Here is a 13,246-nt window from a genome sequence, read left to right as displayed (position 1 = left end):
ATCTTTAGCAATGATTCGATAACTCAAGTGCACTTATTTCAGCCGCCTTTGGTCAAGTTTTAAAATGCCAAGTCAAGCACTTACTGTAGCAAAAGGAACCAACACTCCATGAACAAAGCCCATGGAGAACATTGTCCAAAATATCACCTGAAGCAAATCCAATGTCCTTCACTTCAAAAGGTCACACCCACTAACCACTTGAACATGAGGTCAACTCTTTTCCTCCACATGCAGGTTAACAGATACAAGTGATCTCATGCACTGAGCTCAAGCAGAAACCAACCACTGTCTCGGGTCAACGGACTGTAACTTTGTCCTTGCTGAGAAATTGTCTCTATAAAAAATATATTGTGTAAAGGCCTTGATGAAATGGTGGCTGTGGTGGCTAATGCTTTCACAAAAACAGCAGTAGACTTTGAAGTGACATCTGGGTTCTGGCCTCATAATACAACTAAAACTTCAGCAACTTTCTGGATTGAGCCTGTTCTGATATTCATCTGCTGACATCCGTGTTTCGTATTTTGTGTAAAAAATGTGTCTCTTAGAAATTGAGACCATAATCACAAAGATGAAGGATAACACCAGAATGGGCTTCATACGTAGCTTTGCTTGGAAAAAGCTATAGATAACAGCAACATCCGTTGCGATAGGTTTCTAGAGAACAGAAAAAAACAAATTGAAACTAAGTTTATAAAATGATAAAAAAAAAAACCACACACATAAAACTGCAAACTGCAAAAGCATAGATTGTGATCATGGATTTAATCTCATCGAGTCACATGGACGCAATCTTCTCAAGTCATTTGCCATTAAAAAAAAAAAAAAGGCATTTATATACATATTTGGAACATTCTAGAAAAGGACCTTACTTACTGTGACAACTACAGTGATAGTCGCATTCATAACAGACTTTTTACACTGCCTTCGTGGTTCTGATTGACGTAGCAGTGTAAAAGTGCCATGACGTCAACTGCACGTTCTTATTTCCCTCTCACAAAGTCAAAAGTCCTTAATAAAGCCCCTTCTCAAATGGTTTTATGTAAGAGTTATCCAGAGAGTTTTTAAAAGGTTGCCTGTTCTAAACCCTACTAATGTCCATCCAATTGCCATACACCTTAGGTCCTCTGGGGTCAAAACTGAAACCGCCTGGTTTGATTATTGTTTAAAGTAAATGACCACAGAATAGCACAGTGTATTTATAGACAAATCACATTAGGAAATATGTAAAGAATGCTTAATCTGCACAAAACAAGACATTCAGCTGTAGAACCTGGATTATTTTGGGCTTTTTAATGTAATAATAACTTTTTTAAAAAATGTGGTACAGAGATACGTTTTTAATATGATGCAATGTGTCATGATGCGATATTACAATCTCCCCGTGCTTCATACGCATACTTCATGTGACAGCGGAATGTCAAAGGCGTCAGTTTCCATGTACTGGTATTGTTTTCTATTATCCTGTAAGCAAAACTGGAAATGACAGGTTTGTGAAAGTGTAAATGTTGTGTGTGGTGTTACGAGTATAGTAATGATCCCAGTCTTAAGGTCACCTTTCGTGTAGCTCAAGGTGAAAACATGCAAACAAACAAAATTCCTTTTGAAGGAGTAGGTGTGGCTCTACAATTAACTGTATGAGTAAGAGCTGACAATCACGAGGCGGGAGTTTTCCATTTTCTCCTGCCTGTTTGTGGTAGTAGATATACTGCTGTTTATAAATATATATATACATATATATATATATATTTATATAATAAAAATATTTATGTGTTTTTATGTGAAAAAAACACAATGAACTTTCACATTTTTAAAATGTTTTAGTGTCGGTTTGTGAGTTGAAGTCAAAGACAAAAGCATTAAAAAAAAACATCTCACATTTAAGGTTGTAATTTTAGCTTCAGGTTAAAACCTTTCACTTTCAGTTTGTCTGTTTAACAGTAAACTGACACAAGTCAAACTGGCAGCTGCCTTGACACTGACTCAGGACGAAGGCCAGGAAGGCAGCAGTTTTAGTAGAAACGGAAGCAAAATCTGCAGTGGGCGGAGTTTGCAGAAAATGTGGACCAGGACCTTTGTTTGGTTTCAAGGAAGTTCTGGAAAGAAATTGACAAATCAGCACAAGGAAGCAGAGCTATATTCAGACTGTATTCACATGAGAGAGAGAGAAGATAGATCAGGAAGTTAAGGGCTTATCACATCCTTGGCAGAGTTATCCTTTCTGTGGATTATGCAATTATGCACCATTTGTCACACAGATGCCAAAAGTGTCAGACCTCATTTTTCAGCAGAAACAAATGTGCACTTGCCAATCTTGAGCCACATAGAGTTCAAAATGGTTTGGTTTTTCTTGTTTGTTTGTTTTTTTTTTGGGGGGGGGGGGGGGGGGGGGTGAGGTTGTTCAAAACTAGGGTTGGCTGAAATGTCTAAAATGTACAGATACAACATGACATCATGGTGTTTTTAATAGGTTGATTACAATGATTTCAAGAGAAAAGCTTCTTACATAACACAGTTTCAGGTTCTGCTGTAAACAGATAAGCTTTGTTATTTCACTCTTCGCAAAATCTTGTTCCAGTTAAAAGAACATTGAAAAAGTTACGAGGTTGTCAGAGCTGTGGTTTGAAGTTTTTTTGTTTTGTTTTTTTTTCAAAACCGCATTATTAGCACTAGTGCTAATCCAAGATCGTTCAAAACAAACTGTTTCCATCTGTGTTGTTTCAACTGTGTTGTTTCTTTAGTGACAACACGTAGGAGACTGAGGCAACCTCACTAAATGTGACGTGCAAAACACCAAGCCCTCTTTTAACTGTAAACTGTTCTGGGTCAGTAACACCTCCAAACTCGAGGGGCCCCATCAACCGGGCCTGCTGAAGCTGTTGCTGCTCAGAGACTGAGAATCCGAAATCCGAAATCTTTTGATGATTTCTTTTCCTCCAAGCTCATAAAATGGAACACTTGTTTTAAAACTCTTTCCCACAGACACAGATGATCGAGCTCATAGACAGCAACAAAGTCAAATCGAGGTAAACAAGTACAAACCGATACAGCAGCCAGGCTGTATCAGTAACGTTACACTGTTAAGCAGATATGATAGTGTGCTGTTTTATCAGCCTCGTGTCTGTGTTTAGTCCAGAGCTCAGGATCTTCTCTGACTGGTCGGGCATCAAGACTAGGAGCAGATGAAGAAACGAAGAAACAGTTTACTTTACATCCAAGACAGGGACAAACACACTGACTCCTTTGACTGAGTAAAAAAGTGCCATCTTTGGGGGATAGTTTTTCAGTCTGTCAATATTTATTTATGATTTAATGGATGTTTGTTCTCTGTTTGTGAGTGTTTTTAATTTATAACTAATTGCGTGACTGCATCAATGATACTTTTGGCCAGGCCTCCAATGAAACAGAGGAAGCCTTCATCTCAATGAGACCAGCCTGAACTGCTGTACTGGTTGTGTTAAGTTATGCTATATGAAAAGGTAAGAATGATTCTCATTCATGTAATTACATAAACATTATTCTTAAGAGTCCAGAAAAGTCCATTTCAGTTTGGAAATGTAAAGACAAATTTAAAGACAACTTATGCTCTTTAAAGTTTAAGTTTTGATATTGAATGAGAAAATCCAGAGAGATCTATTTTCTGTTTTTATATTTTCCATAAAAAAATAGTGCCTAACTTATTAAGGTATGGGAATGTCGCCACGTGAGCATACATTTGAATGCAACTATTGTATATCCATTTATTATTGTGCATTAATACTGCATTTTACAGTTTCAGGGGGTTGAATTAGGCACATCTTTTAGGTTTTATCCAGTCCTGCTTTAATAAGCGCCATTTGATTAAGTTGAAGTACAAATGCAATCCAGCCCCAACAACTCCACTCTGAGAGGTTTATAGCTTGTTAAGAAACAGTTAAAGTACATATCTTCCCCGAGGGCTCTGTTTGGAGAATAAACTCCCTGTCCTTTCTCACCAAACAAGTGTCAATATCCAAGGATTTGTGTGTGTGTGTGTATAGTTTACTGTTTTAGAGAGAGCCAGATTAACTCTCACCACATGATTCCAGTTTTTATGCCAAGTTACAGCAAAGGCATCTCACGCCCAGCCAAGGTTTGTTCTTCATCTTCTTTAACTTTAAATGAACAATTCCTCTCAGTAAGGAATAAGGTCAACATGACTAGGCAACAAACGGTTATGTCATCAGGAAGAAGAAGGAAGTGTAAACTGAGAGAAAGGATGAATGAAAAGTTGGAAGATGTGTTAAGTAAGTAAAAGAGCTTGACCTTGACCTTGGAAATAGGCAGCAGGTTGGGTTGATAAAGGATATACAAGGAGCAGCCAGGAAAAACTCAGGGCTGTGGACACAGTCAGCAGCAGCCCGTGTGTATCGTTTCCACAGCTGAATCAGGAGGTTGCTGCTTTTATCTCTGTTTTTTATCAACAGTTTGTCAAAAGGCCATTCAGCTATCCAACTTCAATGTAGAGGACCTCCCCTAACTAATAACATCTTTTAATACTGCGGGAGGAAACAGCAGTCATAAGAACAAGACCCTCGCTGCAGGGGGGGGGACGTGCAAATTTCACGCAGAGGCACAGGTACCTGTGTGGAATGTTTACCAACATTAGTCAGTATTTCAACTGGATCTAAAGGCAGTAACAGGGGTTCCAATAGCCCAACAGACACTAATAACATGATATTAAAGGGTCAGTGGCATCATCATCATCATCATCATCATCATCGTAGGTTTAAGATCATATACCGTTCAGTCTGACAGTGTGTGCGAAGGAGATACGGGTGGTGGTGTTGGCGGTGGTCACTGCCCATGGATAGTCCTTCAATTCCCTTGGGCACATCCGTGGAGCCAGACAGCAGGAAGCCACATGCCTGTCTGTCTGGGCCTCAGTGGGACAGTCGACCACCCAGATGAATCCCACTAATCTGATTGGCTAAGAATAGATTACTAGGACAATTGAGTGAGGGATGGGAAAATAATGCATGGGAAACGCCTAATGTTTCGTGCAACGTCTCTTGGATTGTTTGATTTGGTTTAGAACAGAGCAGGGCTATTGTCTGCGTGAACTCTTGTAAGTAACCGAGGGTTGTTACGTAATGTAATTTCATGAGTTTACACCAAGCAGACCTCACAGAAATCTCACAGAAAACAGACCAGATCAAAAGAAAGCACCGTTACATCCATCATTCAATTTGAGTTCCTTTATTTGTGATGCACTTCAATCGTGCTAACTCAGCCCTAACCTCTCAGGCTTCCCAGTTCTGATGAGCCAGACGTCTCAGTCATGCGGGGATTCTTCAGAAGGATTTCCAATAAAGTCATTGAACAGCAATCTCCTGACTTTTTCACTCTTTTACCAACCGTTTTTGCTCTTTTACTGTAAAGTCTGCTATGAGTGCCGATTTTCTCACATCTTCTCTCGAGCCCCCTTTTATATGAATGGTTTTATGTTCCTCTAACCAAACAAAAAAAGAAAAAACCCCAACAAAGTTTAACAACAAAGTTTCCATCCCACACACAGCCCACATATCATTGGCAAGGCTGGCTAAGTAATTCTATGTGTATTTTTGTGTATGTTCTTGCAAATCTTTATCATGAATAAAGTATTAATATTTCGCCTTTCATATTTCTATCATCATTTACGCTCGTTTTAAATTTCCATATTGATTCATCTATTTGTTTTTTCACATTTATGGCCTCACAGCATGAGCTGCAGCTGCATATTAATGGCAAACAACGAGGAATGAAGAAAATGAAACCTGAAGCTGATTAACAAAACTCCTCTGCCAACAGGTACAAAAACAAGCGTGACCTTTTGTTTAATGAATCTCAGCCTTCCTGCCATTATCATCTTAAGGAGGAAGCTTTGAAGATGCTTGATTGTAACGAGGCACTAAATAAAGACTCGTCTCCTTCCCTTATGGAGAAAAACGTCATTCTTTGACTGGGAGCTTCAGCATCAGCATAAACAGTGGCATCATCATCATCATCATCATCATCGTAGGTTTAAGATCATATACCGTTCAGTCTGACAGTGTGTGCGAAGGAGATACGGGTGGTGGTGTTGGCGGTGGTCACTGCCCATGGATAGTCCTTCAATTCCCTTGGGCACATCCGTGGAGCCAGACAGCAGGAAGCCACATGCCTGTCTGTCTGGGCCTCAGTGGGACAGTCGACCACCCAGATGAATCCCACTAATCTGATTGGCTAAGAATAGATTACTAGGACAATTGAGTGAGGGATGGGAAAATAATGCATGGGAAACGCCTAATGTTTCGTGCAACGTCTCTTGGATTGTTTGATTTGGTTTAGAACAGAGCAGGGCTATTGTCTGCGTGAACTCTTGTAAGTAACCGAGGGTTGTTACGTAATGTAATTTCATGAGTTTACACCAAGCAGACCTCACAGAAATCTCACAGAAAACAGACCAGATCAAAAGAAAGCACCGTTACATCCATCATTCAATTTGAGTTCCTTTATTTGTGATGCACTTCAATCGTGCTAACTCAGCCCTAACCTCTCAGGCTTCCCAGTTCTGATGAGCCAGACGTCTCAGTCATGCGGGGATTCTTCAGAAGGATTTCCAATAAAGTCATTGAACAGCAATCTCCTGACTTTTTCACTCTTTTACCAACCGTTTTTGCTCTTTTACTGTAAAGTCTGCTATGAGTGCCGCTATCACTGTAGTTGTCACAGTAAGTAAGGTCCTTTTCTAGAATGTTCCGTATATATATATATATATATATATATAAATGACTATATATATTTTTTTTTTTAAATGACAAAGACAAGAGTCATCAGCATTACTGGCACCCAGCTCTTCAATAACCTCCCTACTGGTTGATTACAATTGTTAAAACCAAGGATGGTTTACAACTTTTTTGAAGTAGACTTTTCGACTCGCCAATCAGCTGTGGTACTTCCAGTATATTGACAACCTATATATTTATTATTGTGTGTTAACGCCTGGATTGTAATATAGCTTAGAAGTTTTCTTTGTGTGTGAATGAATGAATCATCTCAAAAATCTCCCGTCTGATCTTGTTGACCTAATTACTCTGTAATGACAGTATCACCTGATTTGTGTCTCCCAACAAAACTGCACACAGGTCCACGCCCATTTGTGTCTACGGCCTGTTTTACAAATAAACAAATGAATTTCCAAAAACGCATGATTGCATTTTCTTGGTGGCACATTTGTCTTTAGTGTGATGTGATGATCCAAAATATGAGTGATGACCTAAAACACAGTGAATCAAAGTGTGAATTCTCTAAGGTCACACACATGAAAGCCCTTACGACCAAGCATCACGGGCATAAGAAACAAGGCTTTTGAGTCTGATTAAATATCTCTATGGCACTTTAACTTATTAGCGTGACGCACAATCTGTCACAAGAACCCTCAATAGTGTGCATTTATTTTACAGACAGAGACCACGCTGCAAGACTGAGGCGGTGAAACTGACACTGGGGCTCTGATATGTTGAAGGATTTGTCTCAGCCGGAAGCGCTTACACAAGTTGGTGTGCCAAAGTCACAGGAATGTGTGTAATTACAGTCGACTGTCATCGGAGAGAAAAAAATAAGAAAATCAAATGATCTCTATGTGTCTTTATGTAATCAGGCCGTTGACTTCTTAGGGTCAGTCCAACTGCGTTTGTCCTCTTAATAAAACAACAAGTGCAAAAGAAAATTTAAATTAAGGTTTGCAAGTAAATCACATTAAATTGGTTAATTTGACAAATAGACATTAAAAATCCATCTTGCAGAATTATATTAATCATCAAACTGCCTTTTGGTTGAAAAAAAGGGTTTCTATCAATGAATGCAACAAATGAAATCCTACTCTTAATCCTTTGAGCACCAACTCGCCGTTGCATGCATGAATGCACACCCTTTAAATAAACAGGTATCAAGAATTGTGCTGAGATAGCGTCAATATCCATGACTTCAATTACAGATAATGTAACTGTCATCTGATGCTTTAAATCCCAATACCAAGACTGTGTCTGCGTCTTCTGATACCTTATCTGTAAACCTTCTGAGTATCCAGATTATGTAGACAAATGGCAGGTGTCCACATGGAGGAACAATCCTTGTTCATTTATACTGTCAACATAATGGACATCATGTCACGGTGGGAAACTCAGGAGACGAATCAGTGAGGAGGCATAGGCCACATGAGGTTAGCTGTTGCCAGAACAGGGCTCTATAAAGACAGACAACCCCAGTGACCCCGGTGGTAGCTGATGGATGAATGGATCAATAAAATATATTAGAGGATGTAATAATAAGAAAGAAAAAATGCTGACTTCTTAAAATGCAGGAGGACAGTCTCATGTGTCTACAGACTTCTCAGCAGAACTTTTCAGCTCTACATCTGGAGTTTCACTGATGGCCTCGTCTACCTCTTTCATGTCTATGCTCCACACCTCGTCCCCTACTTTGGGAACCACTGTTCAGTCCGGTTGATGTATACATACAGTGACATCCGTTCTTGAGAGTTAAGGTAAAGATCATTTGGGTAACGGCAGCCGGGTCCCAGATTCTGTTACAGTGTGACGTGACGTGGTCCAAAGACCTCATGGGTGTTACAGAGCACAGGGAGTTGTCACAGGTTCATGGAGACACCATGTACAGTATATCACATGTCTGGGGACATAGTCGGCTGCACTGATGACTTTTATACAACTTGGCACAGTATCAGCTAGTTTTGAGACACAACATAGTCAAAAGTTGACTGTAGGAGATTAGGCCCTATATATACACTGTATATTCACAGTCCACTGCCCTTCCCATAACTGTGTGTTCACTGATCAATGCAAAGGAAGTCAGTGTGTGTGTGTGCGTGTGTCTCTGTCTGTGTGTGTGGAGTTAACTTGTGCAAGTGAGTCACATGTTGCACGTCAGGCGTCAGTACTCCTCCTGTTTACAGGTGAATTAAGAAGCACATGTTTGTGTGTGTGTGGGTGTGCATGGTTCCCACATGAATAAAGTATTTATAGACTTCATGTGTGTGTGTGTGTGTGTGTGTGTGTGTGTGTGTGTGTTTGAACAGGGTATACAGGGTGAGATGGTTTACTGTTGACATTGTTTATACGTTTTTCTTCTCCCCCCTTTTAATGTACTTCACAGGTCTCTGAGAAGGTCACACACATCCCTTTAATATTGTTTAAGTAAGGAGGGCACAGCTACTCCCTTCAAAAGACTTTATTAAAGATTTACAGAAAACCTCTTAGCAATATTTAGCGTTGTAGTACGATATGTCATGTACCTCGGCCAAGAGAGACATAAGAGCAGCAACCATCTTACACAACCACACTAAAGAAATGCAGCAGGAAGAACAGACTTATTTGGGCTGTTATTGAAATCCAGAGTCTTAAATGTGCAGCTTTTTGGAGGAGTTGTACAGTAAAGTCTTCTCGGGGAACTATCACCTGTACTAGTGATTCCCAACCACTGTGACATGAAACATTATATTGTCCTGAATGTTGGTGGACCATGGAGCAATCAATTACTCTTCCACCACTTGACAGAGATATAAAAGTTAAAAAGAGAGAGGCTCAGAGCTTTTGATCTCTGCGTGTCTTTCTTCAATTATTGTGTTGTTACAATACAACACTAATGCAATGATCAGCTGTGTTCAACTAAACAGGCTCCGATTTTACACCAAGTAAGTAAACTTTTAGTATATTTTAAATAGAAAGACTGATCTATACAATGTAGTGTTACTAATTTCCTTTACTAACGGGCCAAAAGAGGAACTAATGTCAAGCTGCACATAAAGCGCCCTCTGCTGGTTCACTCATTTATTACATCATACAGTCTGTGGCAGCATAGAAAACCAGTTGCACTTTTGTGTGGTAGGTTTATGAGTGGCCACCACAGTGGTAGGCAGCATCGTGTTTTGGTACATTTTTTAAACCAGAAGCCCTTCTTACTGTAAAAAAACAACAACTCGGGCTTTTTGGACTAAATGTTATTGAACCCTTCTGATGACAAACTGCTCTACTGTAAATGAGCACCAGAGTAAATAAAGCAGTGGATATTATGTCTAGATTTCTTGCATTTTGTGTTTGTTATGCACACAGTCAAGTGAAGAGTCATTCTCTGCTCATACCTTTAAGTAACTAGTCATCCAAGGAAAAATAACAAGAGTGGAAATGAAGACGGAGGAGGCTGTAGAAGATAAGCACTGTATAAACTACTGTATGTGGAGTCACTTCAGTGGAGCAGTGAGACACTAACAAACGTCACGGTGGTAGACTGGAGATTTTATACATAACATCAAGTCTGGGAGTCAGTTCGAAAGACATTGCGTTGATTGGCTAATGTTGAAGGCATGTCCAAGTTAGGTGAGTGACATCATTGTTTATGGAGTGTTTTCTCCAGACTAAACGTTCATTAATCTTTTATTTCCTGTCATTGAACAGTTTTTATAACAACCATCATTATGTCTTCCTTTTCTACATGTTCACCCTTTCTACAGGGACCTTCTACTTTCCCCGTCCTGTTGCTCCATCCCCAACATTCTTGGTCCATTGTCTCTCCTAAGCATATGTCCAAACCATCTCAACCTCTCCTCTTTCACTTTATGTCCAATCCTCAAGTCTGCCACCTCCATTTCCTCTTCTCAACCCAACCCATTCTCATTCACACACATCTCTGACTTGTCTGACTTACACTAATTCCTACTGGACAAGGAACAACAAGGAAGAAAATAGAAAGAAAGAAAATGAACTACTTGTCATTGTGACACAGCACACCACTGCACAAAATGTGACCTCTGGTTTTAACCCATCACCAAAGTGAACAGTGGACAGCTTTAAGCGCCCGGGGAGCAGTGGGTGGTGGGATGGTGCCATGCTCAGAGCACCTCAGTGGTAATTTGGCAGCTGGTGGACTCCAACCTGAAGCCTTCCGGACTCAAGTCAGCTTCCTTAACCACTGAGCCACCACTGCCCCAGTGACCTAATAAATACAGACTGTATGTCAGATCAGCAAACGTGTCAGAATGAGCGGTAATTACAGAAACCAAATGTCTAGATTGAATGTGTCTATGAATAATATATTATATTACAAATGACAGAAAGTTCATGTTATTGCGCAGGAATAACCACACAGAGTCAATCTATTGGACAGTTAGCCATCATTCCATTGACTAAGAGTGTTCGACCTTGCATTAAATATTGGCTGGTGTTTGGTTCTTTCGTTTGTCTTGAGAGGTTTAGTCTTCATTTAATCACACTTTTTGTTTGAGACCGCATCCAACTGAATGGGTGGAGAAGTGTTATTTAAGATGCTGCATACCTTGGCAATAGTCCTCCTTTTCTTATGAGACAGTGTCTCAAGAAAACCAGTCTAAACCCTTTGTTAAGTCCATCGGCATCTGCAACAGTCGGTCTGTTGTCTGACAATGAAACAGCACAGGCCAGGTCACAAACATCTCCAGCATCCTCAGCCATTTAGATCACACATATACTGTATATTTTGCACTTAAATGTGACCCAAACCTTACCTTGTTCTACACTGAACCCAGTGAAACCTGTAGTGTGATATCTGTGACCAGAGTCCTAGTTCTTTACTCTTCTTTTACTTTTTGAGTCGTGGTGTCAGTGTCTTTAATTAATCAGAGCAATGAAGTGGACAGTTTCCTGGAGAAAGACTGTGACAAAGACTTCATTCAAAAGGGAATTTTCAGTTGAAAAGAATGGATCTTGCTTTTCTGATGTGAAGCATTTTTTTAAAAAATGAACGGGGCAACGTGATATAACTTGGATCTTTAAGAGAATCGGTGAAAATGCAACATCATGACTTATTAGGAAGTGTAAGAAAAGAAGGGACCTGATCTGTTTGATGAGAATGGTGGGGAGGGGCAGGCCTGCTGGGAAGGAAATGCTCAGGAGATTATTATAATTATTATTATAACTTTATTTTTTCCTTTATCCTGGTGTTACAGAAATGAACATTACAGTTCTCTTATGTATCAAATGTTCAAATGTAAAAAAATACTCTCTCTCTCTCTCTCTCTCTCTCTCTCTCTCTCTCTCTCTTTCTCTATATATATATATATATATATATATACACAGTATATACATATACATACATACATACAAACTAGGAGTAACAAAAGTTATAAGAACCATTTCCTTTAAGGAACAAAAAAAGTTAATTTACTAGCTTCTTACAAACATGTCCTTCAGATCATGATGACACACACCACAGTATGCCAACATTTTAAATCTACTCCACAAATCTTTATTTGTTAACATTTTGACCATTTTTCACTGTAGATAACAGAAAGCAGTTGCTGAGTGTCTCATGTTATTTACCTCGAGGGGAGTGGAGAAACGGACAATTTTAGCCTGTGCGGTTACAAACAAAGATATTTGTAGTAGACTTCCTAAGCATTCCATGATTTTGTGACATCATGTTACAGAGATGTCACTCCAATTTCCAGATTACACTGCACTGGAAAATGATGCGAACCAGTCTTAAGCAAGAAGTACACAAGGAACCCTAAATTTCCCATGATCTCGTGGAAAATATGACTACAATAATTCACCTGGTATGTATGATACATACTGTGGAGACAAGGCCAGACAAGGATCTACTGTAATGACGAGCTAAAAAATGATTATCCCTCATGGAACACTGATTCAGAGAGCCAGATTTTTTGTTTTGTTTTTTGTTTAAACAATTTTAGATTTCCTAGTTTCTGCCCTGAATCAGCAGCGTTACAAAGCTGTGGACCACACACACATACACGTGCACACACACACACACACACATATATAGTAAAATGTTACTTTTTGTTGAGGCTTCACTGTTGCTGACAGCTTTGGTTTATCGGTCCCTCCCTCAAAGTAAACCACACATGCATTTTAAACAGTAATAAATTAATCAATACAAACAATACTACAACATACAACAACTACTGTAGTGATGTCTGCTGAAATAAAACATGTAGACAACATCATCACACTGTTGTTAACATTAGAAACACAGTAATACCACTGTGATACATCACTACCAAACACTCACACATGCTACACACTATACTGTTTACAAACACCTGAATGTTTTTTCGTGAACAACACATTCATGTCCAGACCACCTGTAACTTCAACAGATTTTTTCCCCCTTTTAAAGGAGCCAAACATCATTGAATGGACGTGAACCAACCTCCTCCTCCCCCCCCCCCCCCGTCCACATATTGACGACTCTCTCCACA

This window comes from Cynoglossus semilaevis, chromosome 13, assembly GCF_000523025.1.
Source record: "Cynoglossus semilaevis isolate Cse_v1.0 chromosome 13, Cse_v1.0, whole genome shotgun sequence".
NCBI classification, from domain to species: Eukaryota; Metazoa; Chordata; class Actinopteri; order Pleuronectiformes; family Cynoglossidae; genus Cynoglossus; species Cynoglossus semilaevis.
The sequence above is the reverse complement of the archived record's forward strand: the minus strand, read 5'-3'. Positions refer to the sequence as shown.